General features: G+C 40.9%; 1 protein-coding gene across 7 annotated transcripts in view; it reads left to right on the forward strand.

The window, feature by feature from the left end:
* The window catches only part of LOC104590755 (FAM91 carboxy-terminus protein), a 96,285-nt gene that overhangs the window by 8,640 nt on the left and 66,189 nt on the right, over window positions 1–21,456 (forward strand). The window lies entirely within an intron of this gene.

The raw sequence follows: 21,456 nt of genomic DNA on the forward strand, positions 1-21,456 counted from the left end.
TGCTTCGCCATGTGACTATGTTTCCTCCTACAAAAGTGCAATATCCACTTGTAGACTTCCTGTCATCTATTGCCCTTGCCCAATCTGTGTACACTTCAACTTTTAAATGCTCATGTTTCTAGAGCAACAAACCAGCACCTGAGAACTTTTTCAGGTATCTAAGAATTCTCTCAGCAGCTTCAAGATGTGTAGTCTTAGGATTATGCATAAATCGACTAAAAACATTCACAGCATAAGCAATGTTGGGTCTGGTCATGGACAAATATAAGAGCCTGCCAACAAGTCTTTGGAATTGCTTTACATTTTTTATAGGTTCTCCCTGACTGTCACCAAACTTGTAATTTTGATCAATAGGTGAATCAACCGGCTTCACCCCTTACTTCCCAGTGTCCTCCAATAGATCAAGAACATATTTCCTTTGAGAGATGAATATCCCCCTTTTGGAGCGAGCAACTTCAATTCCAAGGAAATAACGCAAGGGACTTAGATCTTTCACCTCAAATTGTGTGGCCAAGAACTCTTTCAATTTCTGTATTTCTGCTGTCCAGTCACCGATGACTACTACGTCATCAACATACACAATTAAGGCTGCAATTTTTCCTTCATCTTTCTTCATGAACAATGTGTGGTTTGATTGACACTGTTTAAACCCTATCTGTTGAATAGCTAAGTGAAACTTGCTAAACCAGGCCCGCAGTGATTGCTTTAGTCCATACAAAGATTTTTTCAACCTGCATACCTTCTCCTCACTACCTTTTGCACAAAAGCCTGGGGCTGAGTCATGTACACTTCTTCTTCTAAATCACCATTCAAGAAAGCATTTTTAGTGTCTAGTTGATGAAGATCCCAATCAAAATTAGCTACCAAAGATAGGAAGACTCTAATGGAATTCATCTTGGCAACATGCGCAAAAGTATCTGCATAGTCCACACCGTACACTTGAGTAAACCTTTTTGCTACCAATCTTTCCTTGTACCTTTCCACTGTACCATCAGCCTTGTGTTTAACTGTGAACACCCACTTACAGCCCATTGGTTCTTTTCCTCTAGGAAGATCAACTAACTCCCAAGTGCCATTTTTATGTAAGGCATCAATTTCTTCCTTCATTGCACCTGTCCATTCAGGTATAGATAAGGCTTTTGTCACATTCTTAAGGATAGAGACACTGTCAATGGAGGTAAGAAAAGCACAAAAAGAGGGTGAAACATGATTATAGGAAACAAAATGGGAGATAGGATGCTTAGTAGTACAAGATCTAACACCCTTTCTCTTAGCAATAGGAACATCCAAATTATTAATAGCAGAATCATCAACATCAATAGGATCAGACATATCAATAGGAACAAGAATACTTGGGTGAGGAAGATTTGCCTCTAGAGAGTCTGATGAGATTGGTGGCATAACTTCAGGTTGCTCTGCAGTTGTTGAACTTTGTTGACCCTTATTACGACGAAAGAAGACACGAAATGGAGGAGGATCAGGAAGAGGAGGGAGCTGAACTTGTGCTTGAGCGCGTTTCTCTTCCACCCTACTCTCCCCCTGAGGAGAAATAGGAAAAAAAGGAACGTTCTCAAAAAAGGAGACATCCATGGAAACATAATACCTATGAGAAACCGGATCAAAGCATCAATAGCCCTTTTGAGAGGAAGGATAATCCAAGAAGACACATGGGATAGCACGGGGGTCAAGTTTATCACGAGTAGGAGATAAATTATGGACAAAGCATCGACAACCAAAAACACACATAGGAATGGAGAACCAAGGGGCCTTGGGAAACAACAATTGATGTGGAGCCTTGTACCCTAATAGCCGAGATGGCATACGGTTGATAATATATGCAGCAGACGTAACGGCTACAATCCACAAACGTTTAGGAACATTCATGTGCAATAACAACCCATGAGCAACTTCAAGAAGATGCTGGTTCTTTCGTTTAGCAACACTGTTTTGTTAAGGTGTTTTAGCACAAAAGCTATGATGAAGAGAACCGCATGAGGCAAAAAACTCTGTAAGATCACTATGGAAATATTCTTTTGCATTGTCAGACTAAACGATGTGGATCTCAGTTTGAAACTGGGTAAATATCATGCGCTAAAAATTTTGCACAATCTGTGGTACCTCATCTCTGGATCGCATTGGATAAACCCAAGTGTATCGAGAATAGTCATCAATCAATGTGATAAAATATTTATATCCCGTCTTAGAAGGTAGTGTAATAGGGCCCCAAACATCAGAGTAGATGATATGAAAAGGAAAATAAGATCTTTTATTTCTCACTGGAAAAGAGTTTCTATAATGTTTACTCAACTGACACGTTTGACACTGCAACTCATTTACTAACAAAGACTTAAATAACTCTGGAAACACAATCTTCAAAGACTCAAAAGACAAATGACCAAGACGACGATGCCATAAATAAGCTTTTTACTAGAGTGACTCATAGACTTTGAAGCAACAAGACCAGCTTTACACCATATTACCTCTACCAATCATCCTCCTGGAGGTCAAATCCTGAAAGATGCAATAAGAAGGGAAAAAGGTTACTGAGCAATTTAAGGAATGAGTAATACTGCTAATAGAAAGTAAATTGATAGGTAACTTAGGAACATGTAACGCATTAGAGAGAGTGAGGCCAAAAGGCAGAGAGATGGTTCATTGACCAACAATGGAAGAGAGGGACCCATCAGCTAGTCTCACATTGTCTCTCCCAGAGAGGAGGTTATATGCTTGAAACAAATTGGACTTACCCGTCATGTGATTTGAGGCTCCAGAGTCAATGATCCAAGGAGACTCAGATGAGTGAAATGAAACATGGAAGGCAGTAGCAGAGTTACCTGATGTAGATGCAAAAGAGGTAGATGGTGTAGGACCTGAGTCCATCTAATGAAGTGTCCTACCATACAATTCCAAATGATCACAGAAGGAATTGATAATCTCTTCCTTTGGATCAGAACCAGTAGGGCGATCGTGAGGTACAGTGGGGGATGAGGTCTCTTGAGTTGCCACATTTGCTGAATTGTACTTCTTTTGGCTTTGCTGTATTGGCTTCTTATTTTGATCAGTTGATTTTTTGCTCAACTCTAGAGCCCACTTCGGCTTCCCATGAAGACTCCAACAAGTCTCTCTAGTGTGCCTAGGTTGCTGACAATGAGTACACCACAGTTTGTCCTTATCTTCCACCCTTGTTTTGGAACCACCCTTCTTAAAAGGGTTGTTGCCATTCACATTAGTACCACCCCTAGCTATCAAAGCAACTGGCTCCCCCTCAGAAGTATTCATCACATTTCTACTTTCTTCTGACTGCACTAAAGCATAAACTTCTTGCACTGAAGGGAGGTCTTTACTTCCAAGGATTTGAACCCTAATAGATTCATACATAGGGTTCAGTCCCAGTAGAAAGGCAAACGCCCTCTGTTGGGAGGCTAGAGTCTTGTAGGCTTTGGCATCATCTTCACATTTCCAATTCACATTCTGGTAGTGATCCAACTCCTTCCAAACTGAAGTCAGGTCTGAGTAATATATGGAAAGACTTCTTTCCCCTTGCTTACATGTAGTAGACACAGCTTGCAGTTGATATATTTTCGCATAGTGTCACTGTTCTGAATAGGTTGTTTTTGCTTGTTCCCAAATTTCAGCAGCAGTCTCAGCTCACATAAAATTTCTCCTTACTTGTGGGAGCATTGATACAAGTAACCATGACATTACCATACTATTCTCTTGTTTCCATTTGTCGTGTTCAGCACTCCCAGACCTTGGTTTTTTAATTCTCCCATTGATGTACCCAATTTTTCCCCTTGCTATAATGTAAAGCTTAATCCCTCTTGACCACTCCAAATAATTGAGGCCATCTAATGGAACAACAGCCATGGGGAAGGTCATGTCAACACTCCCACCTAGTTCACTATAGCTGGAAGACATACCTGAGGTGGCTGTATCTTCAGAGGTCATGGAAAAAAAGGACAACTGAAAAGCACTTCCAACTACAGACCAGATGTCTCAAACACACAAATGTAGGTTCTGGTATCGGACAGCACTGAGACAAACTTTACCAGAAAAAAAATTCACACATCTGACAACAATCCAACACCAAAAAAGAGTGCAACCACAGTGCTAGGTTATCCCCCAAAAAAAACGTCACAGTACAAAGGAGAAGGTCCTTCAGTCACAGTTATTCATTCAAGAAAGGTCACACAATGACCATAGCCACCAAACTGGACTTACCTCTGTTATTGCAGTCACCACCAATCATTCTTGACCTGTAAACATTGCCCATATGGGTACAGGAAGGATCACACGATCCTTACAGGTGTAAAACACCACCCAAAATCTTCACAGCATTCTGTCACCACGAGCAAACAGCTCTGTCTTGGCACACCGCCAAGAAGAAAATAAAAAAAAAAGGTAAAAACACCTCTCAGATCAGTTTTGTCTGATTTTCCTTTGATTGATCTAGAAAAAACAGCAGAGGAGGAAGAGAAACAGGGTTCGATTTGTCTTCAGGCCCACAGAACCCACTCTGATACCATGTTTTCTGGGTAGAGAAAAAAGAACAGAAGGGAAGAAGCAGAGACAGGAAGAGAGAGACGAGAGAAGAGAAAAGAAGAAGAGAGAAACAAAAAATGGAGAGGCAAAAATTGTGCTGGTGGCGCCAGCTTTTTCTTATATAATAGGGCAACACAAAAAGGGTAAAAAGACCACAGTACCCCTGCGGCCCATAATACATAAAGAACTAACTGTTTTAACAGTTATATTTAGTATGGAATTTATTTATTTTTTGTTTTTTATAATTTTAATATTCCATTAACTTACCAACTTACCTGGTGATTCCAAGTTATTTAAGACAAAAAAAATGTTTTTAAGTTTAAAACATATGGGAGGGGCACTTTGGTAATCATAGGCCATATAAAAAGAGTAAAATGAAAAGTCATGTTGAGATATTGGACCAAGCAACTCTAGTTGATTCTTCTATTTTATTTATGATTTATGGGCTTTAGTTGTGATGGGCCCAAGGTCCCTTTTTATTATTTATTCTTGCAGCTGCCCTATTAGGGGCATCCTTGTAATGGGGTAGTTGAAAGGAAAAACTGACACATTGTTGAGATTGCTAGAAGCATATTTTTTTGTCTCCCATGTTCCTATAAAATACTGGGGAGGTGTAGTTCTTACTTCAACCTATTTGATTAATCATTTACTTTAAAGGGTTCTTAGGTTCAGACCTCCTTTTAGTCTTCTTTTTCCTGATGAGGACATATTCTCTATTTCTCTCAGAGTGTGTAGTTGTACTTGCTATGTGCATAGAGCATATTCCCAGTTTTCAAAGACACAAATTTGAATCTAAGGCCAAGAAATGTATCTTCCTTGGTTATGCCATCGCACAGAAGGGTTACTACTGTTATAATCCTCTTAGTGACACCTAGTTTGTTTCCATGGATGTCACATTCGCGGAGCCAGTTCCTTCTAAGAGGGAGAAGCTTTGTCTCTTTGATATTCCCCTTCCAGCTTCTGTCTCTTGTGATGTCTCCAGTGAATCACCCCTCTTTGATATTCCCCTTTATGATTTTATGGGCCTTTTATTTATTTTATTTGTTATTGGGCTGAATATCTAATGAGCATACTTGGGCTGTTTTGTCTTTTCTTTCTATTGCTGCCTCTGACTAGTGGCAGACTTGTCAATAAAGTTCATGTTATAATGAGATAGAATATAACTTAGTGGGGACTGTGAGACAGACAATGATCTTGTCTTTTCCCCAACCTATTTTCTTCTTCTCTCTTCTCTGTCCTCTACTGGTCCAAATCTTTTCTACTTGATTTTTTTTTTTTGCATAAACATTAGATTATCTTCAACTTTGTTCTTTGGATTGATTCACATCTTGGCATCAGCACGATTTTTTGTTTTTCCACCCTTCCATGATCCATTTTCTACTAGGATGAGTAGGGTGTATTGGGTTTTGAGTGGCTGATTACTATTACTTGAAATCATTTGGTTGGTAGAGATCTTTGGAGAGTTTTGGATTTTTTTGGAAGATAAATAAAAAGAAATTTTATTCCTAAAAGGAAAAACAGTACATAACGAGGTGATAAGATGTCACCCACTCCAGATTATACAAATGTAAAGCCACAGAACAAAAAAAGAACACCATTTCTGAAACAAGACAAATCTCAGCAATCGTATCAAGAATTCAGAGAAAATCAAAATTCAGCTCCAAAGTCTTTTTTCCGCAGTCCTTGAAACTTTGGAAGCAAGAGCACCCAACCAATAACTGTTGGACTAATAACAGCTACCAGCTCTTCCATACTTTTCTCTTTCTCCTCAAAGATCCTTTTGTTTCTTTCCTTCCATATTTCCCAACAAACCGCAAAAGGAATACATGTCCAAAGGATCTTGACTTTAACTCCACCTTGGATTCTTGGCCAATAGTTGAAAATTTCAGTCGGATCAACCAATGGGCTCCTAACCACCTTGAATAAATTGAAGATATAGGACCAAATTGAGTATGAAAAGTTGCAATAGAGCAAATGAAGGGAAGGGTGATCCATCATATGGATGGCCGAACCATGCAGGGAGGTTGGGTGAAATTTCAAAAATTTCTTTCACCATTTCAGGAATCCTATTCCTAGTTTAAAAAACGCTATATTTTTCAAGGATTGTTCTTGAAACAAAGCAGACCAAATCTGAAACCAAGATTAGGGAGAGGAATAAATGATACAGAATCCACGCAAAAATCTCTTCCCAACATAGGTGTTCACGACCAAAGAGGGTACCAAATCCTTCCTCCATTGAAGATGACACAACTTAGGGTGAGGCAGGATCAACAAGGGGATTCTTTAGCAAGAACCCAAATTCTTTAGCAAGAATTATGCAGGGATGTGAGCATAGCTTTAAAATTGTTTCTTCCACCATGAAACAATGTCAAGATCCAATCTTGATCACTCCAAGAGGTGGAGATCGAACAGGGTAGGGTGGCAAGAATAGAGAGAGAGAGAGAATTGAATGTAGAAAGGTTAGTTAAACTGTGTGTGTTTTTGCAGTTCGCCCTCCTTTTATATAAACTTAAAGAGTTAATCTCCTAATCTGATTAAGAGTTTGTTGATCCAAATCTTTATTTGGATCTAGACTCTTTAAGTGATAAGGCTTATCCCTCATCTTATCTGTAGATCGGGATCAACTTCTCCTAATCCAATTAGGAGTTTCTTAATCCAAATCTCTATTTGGATCTGGACTCTTTAAGTGGATAAGAGTTATCCTCTTATCCTTATCTGCTGATCCATACCCAAATTCACTCATTATTTAATTAATCAAATTAACCAAGTTCGAAATGGGCTTTAGGCCCATTAAGCTTTCAGGCTCACTTCCTTTAATGCTAGCTAGCTTGGCTCTCTTTGTATGGCGTGGGACCCTATCATCGATCTCCACATAAGCCACATGAGTTCATCCTATCCTTTATTACAAGGCCTGGCCGAATTCACTGCTGATTATAGTGAACCCCTGAGTCCATCAATATGGGCTCTTAATGGGCTTGGCATTTACACTAAATGGTCCTTGGGTCCAACCATCTTACGAAGGACCAAGGACTGTGGGCAGATGTGAGATTAGCCCATCAGGTTTATTATCCCTAAATGGTCTTACACTTAACCTCTCAACACATAATGATCAAACACTACCCGACAAGAGAGGACATCTCCCTTGGTTGCAAGGTACAGTGTTGCACTCTTTGCTCACATGGATTCCAGGAATTAAAACCTTGTGCAAACAAATTGTGAAACCATAATATATATGTATATTTCTATATAAATATATTTTGCAAAACAAATTTCAACAAATTTGAAATCAACTGCCGGTAGTTTAGGTTTCTATCAGAGAGAGTGCATTCTCCGATCATTTACTATGTCCGACAAAGGGGCTGATTCTGTCACTATGATCACCCACTCAGGTGAATTCTTGGACTGCTCCAACATACCCAAGTTTTGACCCCCTCTAAGGATCTCACTGATTGGCATATCAAAGACAACCCAATCCAACACCTAGTACAGTACCATAATCGAGTCTAGGGGTCAAGTGTAACTTTTTAGTTTTGCCCATCTATCTGTAAGGTCCAAGGCATAACTGTAAAATGGTCCGGTTCAGGGTTTCAAGCAAACTCACACTACATGTGCTTCAGGTCTCACCCTGGTAGTTGAGACAAGCCACCCCAACCGACTTGTAGTACATTAGTATCAGCTTTGGCAGGATAAACCTCCCCGGGTCTATCCAATGGTTGTGAATTTTCTAAACTAACATGAGTCTAATAAAAGTGTCCAGTTTAAGGGTATTACACAGAAACACACCATATAACATGAATCAAATATGTACTTTTATTCATTTACAATAAATGTTATAATGTACATCAAGCTGATTGGAGCTAAGGGCATACATTGTCTAACAACGAAATGTGAGACGTTTAAGGGTATTACACAGAAACACACCATATAACATGAATCAAATATGTACTTTTATTCATTTACAATAAATGTTATAATGTACATCAAGCTGATTGGAGCTAAGGGCATACATTGTCTAACAACGAAATGTGAGACACATCTTCCTCATCAGCACAACATAACACATCCACTTGGAAACTGCAACCCTCTAAGTTTCAAGTTATTCTGTGTTAGAATGTACCCTCTCACAATCAACTAAGCAAAAGCTTCAGCCCTTGGTGGTACAGGCTTCCCCGAAACACCAAGTGGAGAGAGTTTTAGAGCGAGAGGGATATGGAGATAGCAAGTTCCCAGAGCTGCGGTTGGATAAATGGTCCCCTTCTTTAGCGAAGCTTGGTGAAGATCTTGATCCGGTTTGGAATAACGTTTATGGTACACCGTTACATGCATAGAGTTCGAAGACTTTCGTGGCGATTGGAAATGCTTTAGGCAAGTTCAGAGAATGCATTGAAGATCAAGGACAAGAAAGGAATTTAAAGGGAGTGGGGACCATTTGGACAATGGTAAGGATAATAGAGGAGGCGAATTGTCAGATCGAGGACAAGAAAGGGATTTAAATATCTCTTGTGGGATTGTCAAGGGTAAAATGGGAAACCACGATAAAAAAACTTTTGAAGATCGAAGGACCGGAGGAGGGCAACTGAACTGGTCGGAGTCTGGAAAGGAAATTACAGAGAAGAAAGAAGTTGCAAGGGAGAAAGAAGCGCAAACTAGAAGCCAAAGAAAATTGGTTCGAATCATCCACCATATTGAGAAGAGCAAGACGGTGGATGGCTTTGTATGCTGCACCACAAAGTATGCGCATAGTGATGGAGAAGAAGAAAGAAATTGCAAGGGAGAAAGAAGCACAAAATAGAAGCCAAAGAAAATTGGTTCGAATCATCCACCATATTGGGAAGAGCAAGACGGCGGATGGCTTTGTATGCTGCACCACAAAGTACGTGTATAGTGATGGAGAAGAAGACAAATATTCAAAGAAGGTAACAGAAGAAAGAAAACTCAACAGTGCAGAGAAGGAAGGAGTAGTGGCTTGTAGGAAATCAGCAGGGGAAAGGAAAAAGAACAAGGGGGAGACGAAGAGAAAGACGGACAATGCAAGGAACGACGGAAAGATTTTGAAGCCTATTCCCTCAAAGGAAGATGACGGGTGCGGAATTTATCCTAGGAGCTGTAAGGATGACGATGGGAAGCAATCAAGCCAATTGATAGAGGAATGCTGCCGGAGGTCAGTGGACGGGTTCCAAATACATAGCTCCCTTCTCCCAGGTACATCTTCTCAACTTTGAATCTTTTGGAGAGGAGTTTGAGAAGAACCAGGAGGTAGTGCATGGTGTGTAGGTCCAGCAATTTGAGGGGGAAGAAGTAAGGGAGAAAGAAAAACAAAGGAAGAGTTTAAAAAAGAAGATGGTGGAGGACAGTGAGGGAGAGTCAGGCATCTCAAGAGGAGTAGAGGGGGAAGTAGTGAGGGAGAAAGAGAGGAGAGGACGGCAGGAACTGAGAGGAAGGATCTCATTCGGCTAAGAACTGGGGAGGGGAGTTTGATAGAGAATTGATGGGGAAGGGAGAAGTGTTTGTCTGCAGCAGTGAAGAGACTGAGGTGACGAAAGAAGGGGAGGAAGCCGAAGAAGGTGGGGAATGTGGGAGAAAACAGGTGTATAAAAGGAAAAAATATAGGACGAAACTGGTAGAGAAGAAGGGAGAAGGGGAAGAGAAGGAACTGATACAGATAGATGAAACACATAAGATTGATTGGGGGGGGGGGGACTCGGAGGAAGTTTTAGATGCAGAGGTGAAAGTTAGTATATTTTTGGGCCTTCTCTTCTTGGGGGGGGGGATGTTTTGCTAGGGAAGCTTTCAAGGAGGTGGAGGAAGAAGGAAAGAAGGGAGAGAAAAAACTTGACTTAGGGGGAGAAGACAGCAGGAAAAAAAAGAGGAAGATAGTCATGACTCATGAGAATCTGTTCTTGGAATATTAGAGGTTTAAGAGACTCTAAGAGAAGGGAGGTAGTTAGGAACTTTGTTAGAAGTTACAAAATTGAAATGTTGCTGCTTCAAGAATCTAAGCTTGAGGAGGTAGATTGGAAGGTTATCAATAAAATTTGGGGTCTGGGAAATAGGGATTGGGTTTGCAAGGTTTCGGAGGGTCTTTCTGGAGGCCTGATTTTGATTTGGGATTCAGACCTGTTGAAGTTGGTAGAATTCTCAGTAGGGCAATTTTCTGTTTTAGTTGTGCTGGAACATGTTCAAGAATAAAGGTAGATGATTTCAAATGTGTATGACCCAAATCTGGATAGGGAGAGATCCTTACTTTGGGAGGAACTTGAGAAGGCTCATATGTCAGGGGCTGTTCCTTGGCTGATGGGGGGGATTTTAATGTGGTAAGGAGGCTTGGGGAAATGAAGGGTGGGAGAGATGGAAGATGGTTAGGGGCATCTAGGGATTTCGGGGATTTCATCTAAAGGAATGAGTTGGGGGAGCCGGGGTTGTTGGGTTCCATTTTCACTTGGTCAACCCTGAGGAGGCTGGACAGATTTCTGTTCAACCAGGAGTGGGAGATAATGTTTGAAAATTTGATCCAGGACTCTTGCTTCTCTATCTTAGACCATAAACCTATCTTATTAAGGGAGTTCGTGAGGTTGAAGGGGCCCAAGCTTTTCAGATTTGAGAGTATGTGGATGGGACATCCAAATTTTTTGGAGTTTTTGGAGAGAAGATGGATCTCAAATGAGGTGGAGGGTTCAGCCATATACAAATTTATGAAGAAACTAAAGCTTTTAAAGGAAGATTTAAAAAGTTGGAGTGTCCAAATTTTTGGGAATGTTGAGAAGAGAAAGAAGGAGGTTTTGGAAAGAATGGCTAGGCTGGATAGGTTGGAGGAGGAGGACAACCTGCTTCAAGTGGGGAGGATGGAAAGAGAGGCTGAAAGAGGAGCTGGAAAGGCTAATCCATTTTGAGGAATTTTTTTGGAGGCAAAAGGCGAGGATTCAGTGGCTTAGACAGGGAGACAAAAATACATCTTTCTTCCAAGCAATGGTAAGGGGAAGAAGAGAAGGGAATACAATATTCAGATTGATTGAGGGGGAAAGAATTATTGATGATTCGAAGGATATTGCAGAAGAGATTAGAAGCTTCTATGAGAGGTTATACAAAGCTTGCCTCTCCAGAAATGTCATCTTGGGGAGATGGAGTTTGGGAAAGTGAAGGAAGGGGTTAGGGATTGGTTGGAGAGAGGTTTTGAGGAGGAGATCTGGGAGGCTGTTAAAATGATGAAAGGAGACAAAGCTCCGGGCCCAGATGGTTTTAATATTGGATTGTATCATTGTATAAAACATGCTGGGATATAATCAAAAAAGATCTGCTGGCTTTGTTTAAAGAATTTTGGGAGGATAAATGTGTGGAAAGGTTGGCTAATGCAACTTTCATTTCCCTCATCCCAAAGGTGGATGGGGCTGTGAGAGTGAGAGATTTCAGGCCGATCAGTTTGATTTGCAGCCCATATAAGATTCTAGCTAAGGTGTTGGCGGGAAGGTTAAAACATGTGTTGCATTCAGTGGTGAGCCCAACTCAGATGGCTTTTGTCCAAGGAAGACAAATTCTGGATGGGGTGTTGATTGCAAGTGAGTGTGTGGATTCCAAAATTAGAAGTGGGGGAGAAGGGGATGATATGCAAAATTGATTTAGAAAAAGCCTATGATCATGTGGAGTGGGGATTTCTGGAGGAAGTGATGAGGAGAATGGGTTTTGGGGAGAAATGGAGGAGCTGGATTTTCACATGTATTTCATCAGTGTCCTTTTCAGTGTTTCATTTGAATTTTTTGGATCTTCTAGTTGGCTAGGTGATAGGTCCCAGTTAGCAGCTATGTGTATTTTATTTGACTTCAACTACCCATCCAAGCTGGTTGGGTGGTGTTTAAATACAAGAAATTCTTAACTACCTACCAATAAGATAGCCCCTAATTAAGGGATTAGCCTTCTAACTAGTTGGCCGATCCCTATGCCATAGCAAAATAACAAACTAACAATAACAAACTATTTGGCCGAGATATTCTCCAACCAGTTATTGACCCATTCGAAAGCAAAAAAGACAAAAACAGGAGCACGTCTACACGTTCAGCATCACTCCATGTACCTTGGATTCTTCCTGGGCACCCTAGCAGAGTTGTAATCCCTCCAAATTCGAACCTCATCTCTCAACTCTTACATGAATTCCATGACTCACCCTTGGGTGGGCATTCAGGTACCTTGTGAACATTCAAGCGGCTGGCTCAGCAATTTTATTGGCCATCGATGCATAAAATTATCAAAGAGTATGTGGCTTCATGTGACATTTGCCAAAGAAATAAAGCAACCACACAATCACCAGCTGGTCTCCTTCAACCCCTACCCATTCCATGCCAAGTTTGGGAGGATATCACAATGGACTTCATAGAGGGCTTGCCGACTTCTAATGGATTCAATACAATTCTGGTTGTCATCGATCATTTGTCAAAGTATGTGCATTTCTTGCCTTTAGCACATCCCTTCACTGCCAAGATAATGGCTGCAAAATTCATTAAAGGAGTGATCAAGCTGCATGGAATGCCAAGGTCGATCATCAGTGACTGTGATCCCATCTTCATAAGCAATTTTTGGAAGGAATTCTTCAAATTGTCAGGAACCCAACTCAACATGAGCTCCTCCTACCACCCACAAACCGACGGACAATCTGAGGTATTAAACCGATGTCTCGAACAATATCTTAGATGTTTCACATCTCAACAGCTACGCAAGTGGGCTTCCTTCCTCCCTTGGGCAGAGTATTGGTATAATACCACCTACCATATATCCACTGGAATGACACCTTTCCAAGCACTTTATGGAAGATTGCCACCCAACATTCCCCACTATGAAGTCGGATCTTCAGCAGTAAACGAAGTTGATCAAACACTTATCACAAGGGATGCTATTCTCCAACAACTCAAGATCAATTTACACGTGGCTGTGAACAGAATGAAACAGGTAGCTGATTCAAAGAGATGTGATATTGAATTCCAAGTGGGTGATTCGGTCTTCCTTAAATTGCATCCATATCGCCAACAAACTGTGTTCCAAAGAACTTGCCAAAAGTTGGCCAACAAATTCTATGGTCCATATACAATTGAAGAGAAGGTGGGAAAAGTTGCCTATAAGCTTAAGTTACCAGGAGGTTCCCGGATTCATCCTGTTTTTCGCGTGTCTTCATTAAAGCAATATGTTGGTGATCACGTCGCTACAAGCACAACTTTGCCACCTATAACAAATGATGGGGAAATCATTGCTGAACCGGAAGCTATTATAGACACAAGATGGGTGAAAAAAGCAAGCTCTTCATTGAGGAAAGCCTGGTCCAATGGAAGAAATTACCCATTGAAGAAGCTACGTGGGAAAACACACAAGGAGCTACTGGATTGGTTTCCCACTTTGAACCTTGAGGACAAGGTTCCACTTAATGGGGGGGGGCAATGATAAGTTAAGAAGGTCTGCTAGTTTGCCCAGGAAGAATTCGAGGTACATGGAGTGATGCTGGACGTGTAGACGTGCTCCTGTTTCTGTCTTTTTTGCTTTCGAATGGGTCAATAACTGGTTGGAGAATATCTCGGCCAAATAGTTTGTTATTGTTGTTAGTTTGTTATTTTGCTATGGCATAGGGATCGGCCAACTAGTTAGAAGGCTAATCCCTTAATTAGGGGCTATCTTATTGGTAGGCAGTTAAGAATTTCTTGTATTTAAACACCACCCAACCAGCTTGGATGGGTAGTTGAAGTCAAATAAAGTTTTGTGGTTTGTTCTTACCCTAAGAAGAGCATTATACACGTAGCTGCTGACTGGGACCTATCAGCATCCTCCTACACTCGTTCAGCATAGTAGGGTGCATCTGGTCATGGTTTCCCTTTGTTAGTGTCGACTGTATAGGGGTAATTTAGTCTTTCTATTTATGTTTAAAAGCTGATGTGTAATGTTTATGTTAAGTGATGTGTCCCATACTTAAGTAGGGACATAATAGTCTTTTGATTATTGAATAGAAACAAATAAATATAACCTGGCCGACTAGAGAGGGTTACCAGTCTCTCTAGTTTGAATCAGATTTTTCCTTTTCTTCTCTTTTCTCTTCTTCTCCTATTCTCTCTAGTATCCCTTCTGATATCTCTCTAATACTAATACTAACAGAATTCTAGTGCAGATCAGAACTTTATCATGGTATTAGAGCAACTGTGACAAAATCAGATCTGCCCAGAATTCTCTTTTTATTGCCATTCAGCTTAGTGTTTTTTTTTTTTTTCTTCAATATGGAGATAGGGAAAGGGGCTGAAAAGGAGTGGTTGCCCTTTACTCTTGGAGGTTTTCATGGCTTCGGTCAGTAGGTTGGTGGGTGTTTGCAGTGGTTTGTAGGTGGCCCCCCCCCCAATCGATAGTGAGAAGAGGGCTGTTTCAGGTGGTGCCGTGGACAGTCGAGTGCAGGTTGCTTTTGTGGTGATTAAATAGGTGGATTATGTGGGTATTTCAGTGGGGGTCGAGTGATTGGTGAGTTGCTAGTGTTATGGTGTGTATTCAGGTAGTTGTGTGGTAGTTTTTTGGTGTGGAGAGTGAAGAAATCAGTGACAGGTGTTGCTGAAATTGTGACTGTAGGTGGTTTTTACTAGCTTTGCGGTGTGGAGAGTGAAGAAATCAGTGATGGGTGTTGCTGAAACTGTGATTGTAGGTGGTTTTTACTAGTGTGTAGTGTGGTGAGAAGTGAATTAAAAAAAAATCAGATATAGGAGACAACAGTGAAAACAAATCTAGTGTGATAGTTCCCACTGACTACTTGAATGTTCAAATGACTTCTATCAAGTTGAATGGGGAGAACTATGTGCTTTGGGCGAAATCCGTAGAGGTCTTTCTTAGAGCTAAGAAGAAAGTGAAGCATGTAAGGGAAGAAAAACCCTCCACTGAGTCTCATGAGTATAGTGATTGGGAGCAAGAAGATGCACAGATTATGACCTGGTTATGGAAAGTATGGAGCCCAAGATCAGTGTGAATTTCATGTTCCTAGATACAGTGAAGGAGATTTGGGACCATGCTAAGAAACTGTATTCGGGACAAGACAACACTATTTGAGTGTCTCAGTTTTATCAGGAGTAGTTTAACCTGCAATAGGATAATTAGAGTCTTGAGGAGTACTATGCTAGCATGAGGAACCTTCGTAATGAGTTGAATGTGTACCATCTCTTCACTTTTGATATTAAAATTCAGCAATAGCAGAGAGAACAACTAGATGTGACCAAATTTTTAGTAGGGCTGGAATTTGAATATGAACCAATGAGAGCACAAATACTGAAGGAAAGAGAGATCCATCATATGGATGGCCGAATCTTGCAGGGAGGATGGGCGAAATTTCAAAAATTTTCTTTCTCCCTTTCGGGAATCCTATTCCCTAATTTAGAAAATTGTATTTACAAGGTTCGTTCTTGAAACAAACCGGACCAGACCTGAAACCAAAAGGAAGCAAGTAGGGATATACCTGATACGGAATAACAGTAACTCCCACTCCCAACGTAGGTGTTCACGCCCAAAGAGGTGACCAAAACCCACATCCACTTAAGGATCACGCAAGGGGCTGGTGAGCACGACTTTAGATTGTTTATTCTAGCAAGAAACAATATCAAGAACTATTCTTGATCAGATTCAAAGGTGGAAATCGAACTGGGTAGGGGCGGAAAGAACTAGAGGAGAATTCTACAGATTGCTGAGTGTATGAAACCGGTGAATTCGCCCCCTATTTATAGCCTTATTTGGATCAGCTTCCTAATCCAATTAGGAAAGAGTTTCTTGATCCAAATCTGATATTTGGATCTGGACTCTTAAATGGATAAGACTTATCTTATCCTTTAGCTAATCCTAATCAGATTATAAACCAGAATTCACCCCTTTTAATTAACATAATTAAGCCCAACTCGAAATGGGATTTAGGCCCATTTAGCCACATAGCTCACTTTCCCTTTAAATGCTGGCTAGATTGGCTCTTTTTGTATGGCATGGGACCCTAGCATTGATCTATACATTAGCCACATGGGTTCAGCCCATTAAGAGCCAATGACCATTTAGTGTAAATGTTGAGCCCATTAAGAGCCCATGGTGATGGACTCAGGGGTTCACTGTGTCCTACAGTGAATTTGGCTAGGCCTTGTATCAAAGGCTGGGCTGAGCCCATGTGGCTGGTGTGTAGATCAATGTTTGTGTCCCACGCCATACAAAGAGAGCCAACTGGGTAGCAGGTTAAGAGGTTAAGTGAGCATATAAACTTAATGGGCCTAAAGCCCAATTCGAACTGGGCTTAAGTCAGTTAATTGAAAGGAGGCAAGATAGGATTTATAATCTGATTAGGATTAGCTTAAGGATAAGATGGGTCTTATTCATTCAAGAGTCCATATCCAAATATCAGATTTAGATTAAGGATCTCTCTCCTAATTAGATTAGGAGGCTGATGCTGAGAAGGCAATAAATAAAGGGGGCGAATTCCTCAGTTAAAGACATCATAGCAATCTGCAAAGTTCTTCCCTGTTTTTGCCGCCCCTACCCAGTTCGATCTCCATGAAGGAATGGGATATCCATCTCATGGACGCCCAAATCTTGCGGAATGGATAGGGCGAATTTCAAAAATTTCTCCCATCTTTGCAGGGAATCGAATTCCCTATTTCAGAAAACATATTTTCAAGGATCAATCTTGAATCAAGAACCAAATCAGATTTGAACCAAAAGAAGTAGGAGGGAGGATATACCTGATACAGAAAATCAATATCTCCCAATGGAGGTGTTCACGCCCAAGGAAGGATCCAAAATCTACTCCCACTGAAGATGGCGCAGTGAAGGATGGAGCAGAATCAACAACGTTCTTCCAAAAGAACTTGACCCTTTGCAAGAATCAACTGGATGGCTTGTGGGTACAACTCCAACCAATCTTTTCCCAAAAGATTGGAATCAAGATCAAATCTTGATTTCTCCCAAGAACTGGAGATCGAACTAAAGGGAATGGCAATGACAGGAAGGAGGCGACAGGAGAGAATTCGCAGTATGCAGGAAATCTCTCTTTCTGTGATTTCTTTGCTCTGAAGAGAATTGAACCTCAATCACAGAAAACTATATGCGCCCCTTTCTTCTTTCATAATCTTAAAGGGATCAGCTCCTAATCAGATTAGGAGTTGCTAATCCAAATCATATTTGGGTTAGAAGTCCCTTTAAGTGATAAGGGATAATCCTTATCTTATCTGCAGATCAGATCAGCCATCTCCTACTCTAATTAGGAGGTTTCCAGATCTAAATGTGATTTAGATCTTGGACTCTCTAAGTGGATAGGGTCTAAGCCCAATCCCATCAGCTGATCCACTTCAGAATTCGCCCCCCTTTAATTGACTGATCAAATCAGCCCAGTTCAAAATGGGCTTAAGGCCCATTTAAGGTTATGTACTCAATTAGCCTTCCAAACTGCTGCCCAGTTAGTCTTCCTTGTATGGTGTGGGACCCAAACATTGATCTACACATCAGCCACATGGGTTCAGCCCAACCTTTGTTACAAGGCCTGGCCGAATACACTATTATGGATAGTGCACCCCCTAAATCCCATCTTATGGGCTCTATGGGCCCAACACTTACCCTAAGTGGTCCCTGGGCCAAGCCACCTTGTAACACCCTGGGACTGTGGGCAGATGCAAGATTAGCCCATCAGGTATTATCCTCAATGGTCTTACACTTAACCTCTCAGTCCATAATGATCATACACTGCCCGACAAGAGAGGACCTCTCCCTCGGCTGCAAGGAACAGTGTTGCACTCTCTACTTATATGGATCCCGGGAATTTAAACCTTTTGCAAACATTTTAGAAATCATAATATATACTTTTATATCTCATATAAAATGTACTTTGCAAAAACAAAATCTCAACAATTGAAATCGGCTGCCGGCAGTCTTGGTTTCCATCAGAGAGAGTGCATCCCCGATCATTACCTTTGTCCGACAAAGGGGCTGATCCTTTCACTATGATCACCCACTCAGATGAATTCTCACTGATTGGTACATCAAAGACAGCCCAATCCGACATCTAGTGTAGTATCATAATCGAGTCTAGGGGTTAGGTGTAACTTTCCAGTTTTGCCCATCTATCTCCAAGGTCCAGGGCAATATTGGAAATCTGGTCCGGTTCAAAGATTCTATTAATCCTACACTGTATGTGCCTAGGGTCTCACCCTGGTAGCTGAGACAGGCCACCCCAATCGACTTGGTGGCACTAAAGTGTCAGCCTTGTCAGGATAGGTCTCCCCAGACCGATCCACTGGCTGTGAACATTCTAAACTAACACGAGTCTCATTAAGTGTCCAGTTTAAGGGTATAACACAGAAACATACCAAGGGAACATGAATCAAATATGCACTTTTATTCATTTACAATAAATTCATAAAGTACATCATTCTTGATTGTAGCTAAGGGCATACAAAACTGTCTAACACTCCACTTGTGGGAGTGGTCAAGAATTGTTCTTGATATTGCTTCTTGGTAGAAGAAACAATCTGAAGTCGTGCTCAACAGCCCTCTACTCCATTCTTGTTGAAGAATTCAGTTCTTGCTGAAGAGCCGTCCTGCTGGTCCTGCTTCACTACACACTATGTCATCTTTAGTGGAGGCAGGTTTTGGTTTTCTTCTTGGGTGTGAACACCTTCATTAGGAGTTACTGCTACTTTTTATCAGGTATATCCCTCTCCTCCCTTTTGGTTTCAGATCTAGTCTGGTTTTGTTTCAAGATTGATCCTTGAAAATGCAGTTTTCTAAAATAGGGAATGCGATTCCCAGATGGGAGAAATTTTTGAAATTTCACCCAACCTTCCTGCACGGTTCGGCCATCCATGTGATGGATCTCTCATCCCTTCAAGAAGAACTCTCTGCCTTAGCTCATAATTATACGTGGGATCTCACCACGCTCCCTCCTGGTAAGCAGGCTGTCGGTTGTAAGTGGGTATACACTATTAAGTATTTAATTAATGGTAGTGTAGAGCGGTTGAAAGCTAGATTGGTTGCTAAAGGGTATTCCCAAACATATGGTGTTGATTACACGGAGACCTCTCCTGTTGCTAAAATTGGTTCAGTCTGTGTTGTGATATCTCTAGCTGCTATGTATGACTTGCCTTAATTTCAGCTTGACATCAAGAATGCCTTTTTACATGGTGATCTCCTTGGGAAGGTCTATATGGAGCAACCACTGGGTTTGTTGCTTAGGGGGAGGATGGTAAGGTGTGCAGACTAAAGAATGCCATTTATGGACTTAAACAATCTCCCCATGCGTGGTTTGGTAGATTTAGTGAAGTGATAAAGATGTTTGACATGAAACAGTGTCAAGTTGATCACTTAGTATTCAGTCATGATTTGCATGCTGGGAAGATCTTACTGGTGGCTTATGTAGATGATATTGTCATTACTAGCAGTGATAGATTGGGGATTGATAGGTTGAAGACCTTTCTACAGGAGTACTTTCAAACAATGAACCTTGGTAAATTAAAATACTTCTTGGGGATAGAAGTAGAAGGTCTAAGCATGGTATTAATTTGTGCTAGAGGAAGTATGCTCTTGATTTGTTGGAAGAAGCAAGATTGTTAGGTGCCAAACTAGCTGAAACACCTATGGAACCAAATACCAAGTTGAGCAGTGATATGGGTGAGGAGTTTGAAGATCTTAGAAGGTACAGGCGGTTGGTGGGTAAGCTAAACTACCTAAGCATTACTCGGCCAGACATTTCATTTGCAGTTAGTGTGGTGAGTCGGTTTATGTAGAAACCTCGGGTTCCGCATTGGGATGCAGTTCTAAGGATTGTAAGGTATTTGATGGGAGCTCCTGGTCGTGGCTTGATATATAAGAGTGGAGGAAATCTTGAAATAGAGGGATACGTTGATGCTGATTGGGCTGGTTCTGTATCTGACAGAAGATCCACTACAGGTTATTGTACTTTCCTTGGGGGTAATCTGGTGACATGGAAAAGTAAGAAACAAACAGTTGTGGCAAGAAGCAGTGCATAAGTTGAATATAGAGCCATGACACATACCACTTGTGAGTTAGTGTGGCTGAGAAATTTTCTATAGGAGATGGGATATTCAATTGACACTCCAATGAAGCTTTATTGTGACAACCAAGCTACAATGCACATCTCTTCTAATCCAGTGTTTCATGAGAGAACAAAGCATATAAAAGTTGACTGTCACTTTGTGAGAGAGAAGGTGCTTAGTGGAGTGATAGATACTACATATGTTAACACAGAGAGTCAATGGGAGACTTGTTCACCAAAGGGTTGAGTCAGGGAAGAGTGGACTACATATGTAACAAGCTGGGACTATATGATATATGCTCACCAGCTTGAGGGGGAGTGTTAGTGTCGACTGTATAGGGGTAATTTAGTCTTTCTATTTATTTTTAAAGCTGATGTGTAATGTTTATGTTAATTGATGTGTCCCATACTTAAGTAGGGACATGATAGTCTTTTGATTATTGAATAGAAACATATAAATATAACCTGGCCGACTAGAGAGGGTTATCAAGCTCTCTAGTTCGAACCAGATTTTTCCTTTTCTTCTCTTTTCTCTTCTTCTCTTCTTCTTCTCCTATTCTCTCTAGTATCCCTTCTGATATCTCTCTAATACTAATACTAACAGAATTTTAGTGCAGATCAGAACTTTATCACCCTTCAAACTAGTCCTTGGTTTTTCCACTTCAGATTAGAACCACTGATGTAGCCCATTGGGCATAACTTGCATCATTCCACTTAATAGTTGTCATCTGTGCTTGAAAGAAATCTTCTGACACTAGAGGAGAGAATTTCATCTCCATCTCGTGAAAAATAATAAATAAATAAAAAGAACAAAAAAGAGAAAAGAAAAAGACCAAAGCTGATCAAAAAGGAATTACACCAGGGTTGGTTCACAAAAGGATGCTACAGATAAAGTC

This window comes from Nelumbo nucifera, chromosome 7, assembly GCF_055504915.1.
Source record: "Nelumbo nucifera cultivar China Antique chromosome 7, China Antique-T2T, whole genome shotgun sequence".
In the NCBI taxonomy this organism is placed as follows: domain Eukaryota; kingdom Viridiplantae; phylum Streptophyta; class Magnoliopsida; order Proteales; family Nelumbonaceae; genus Nelumbo; species Nelumbo nucifera.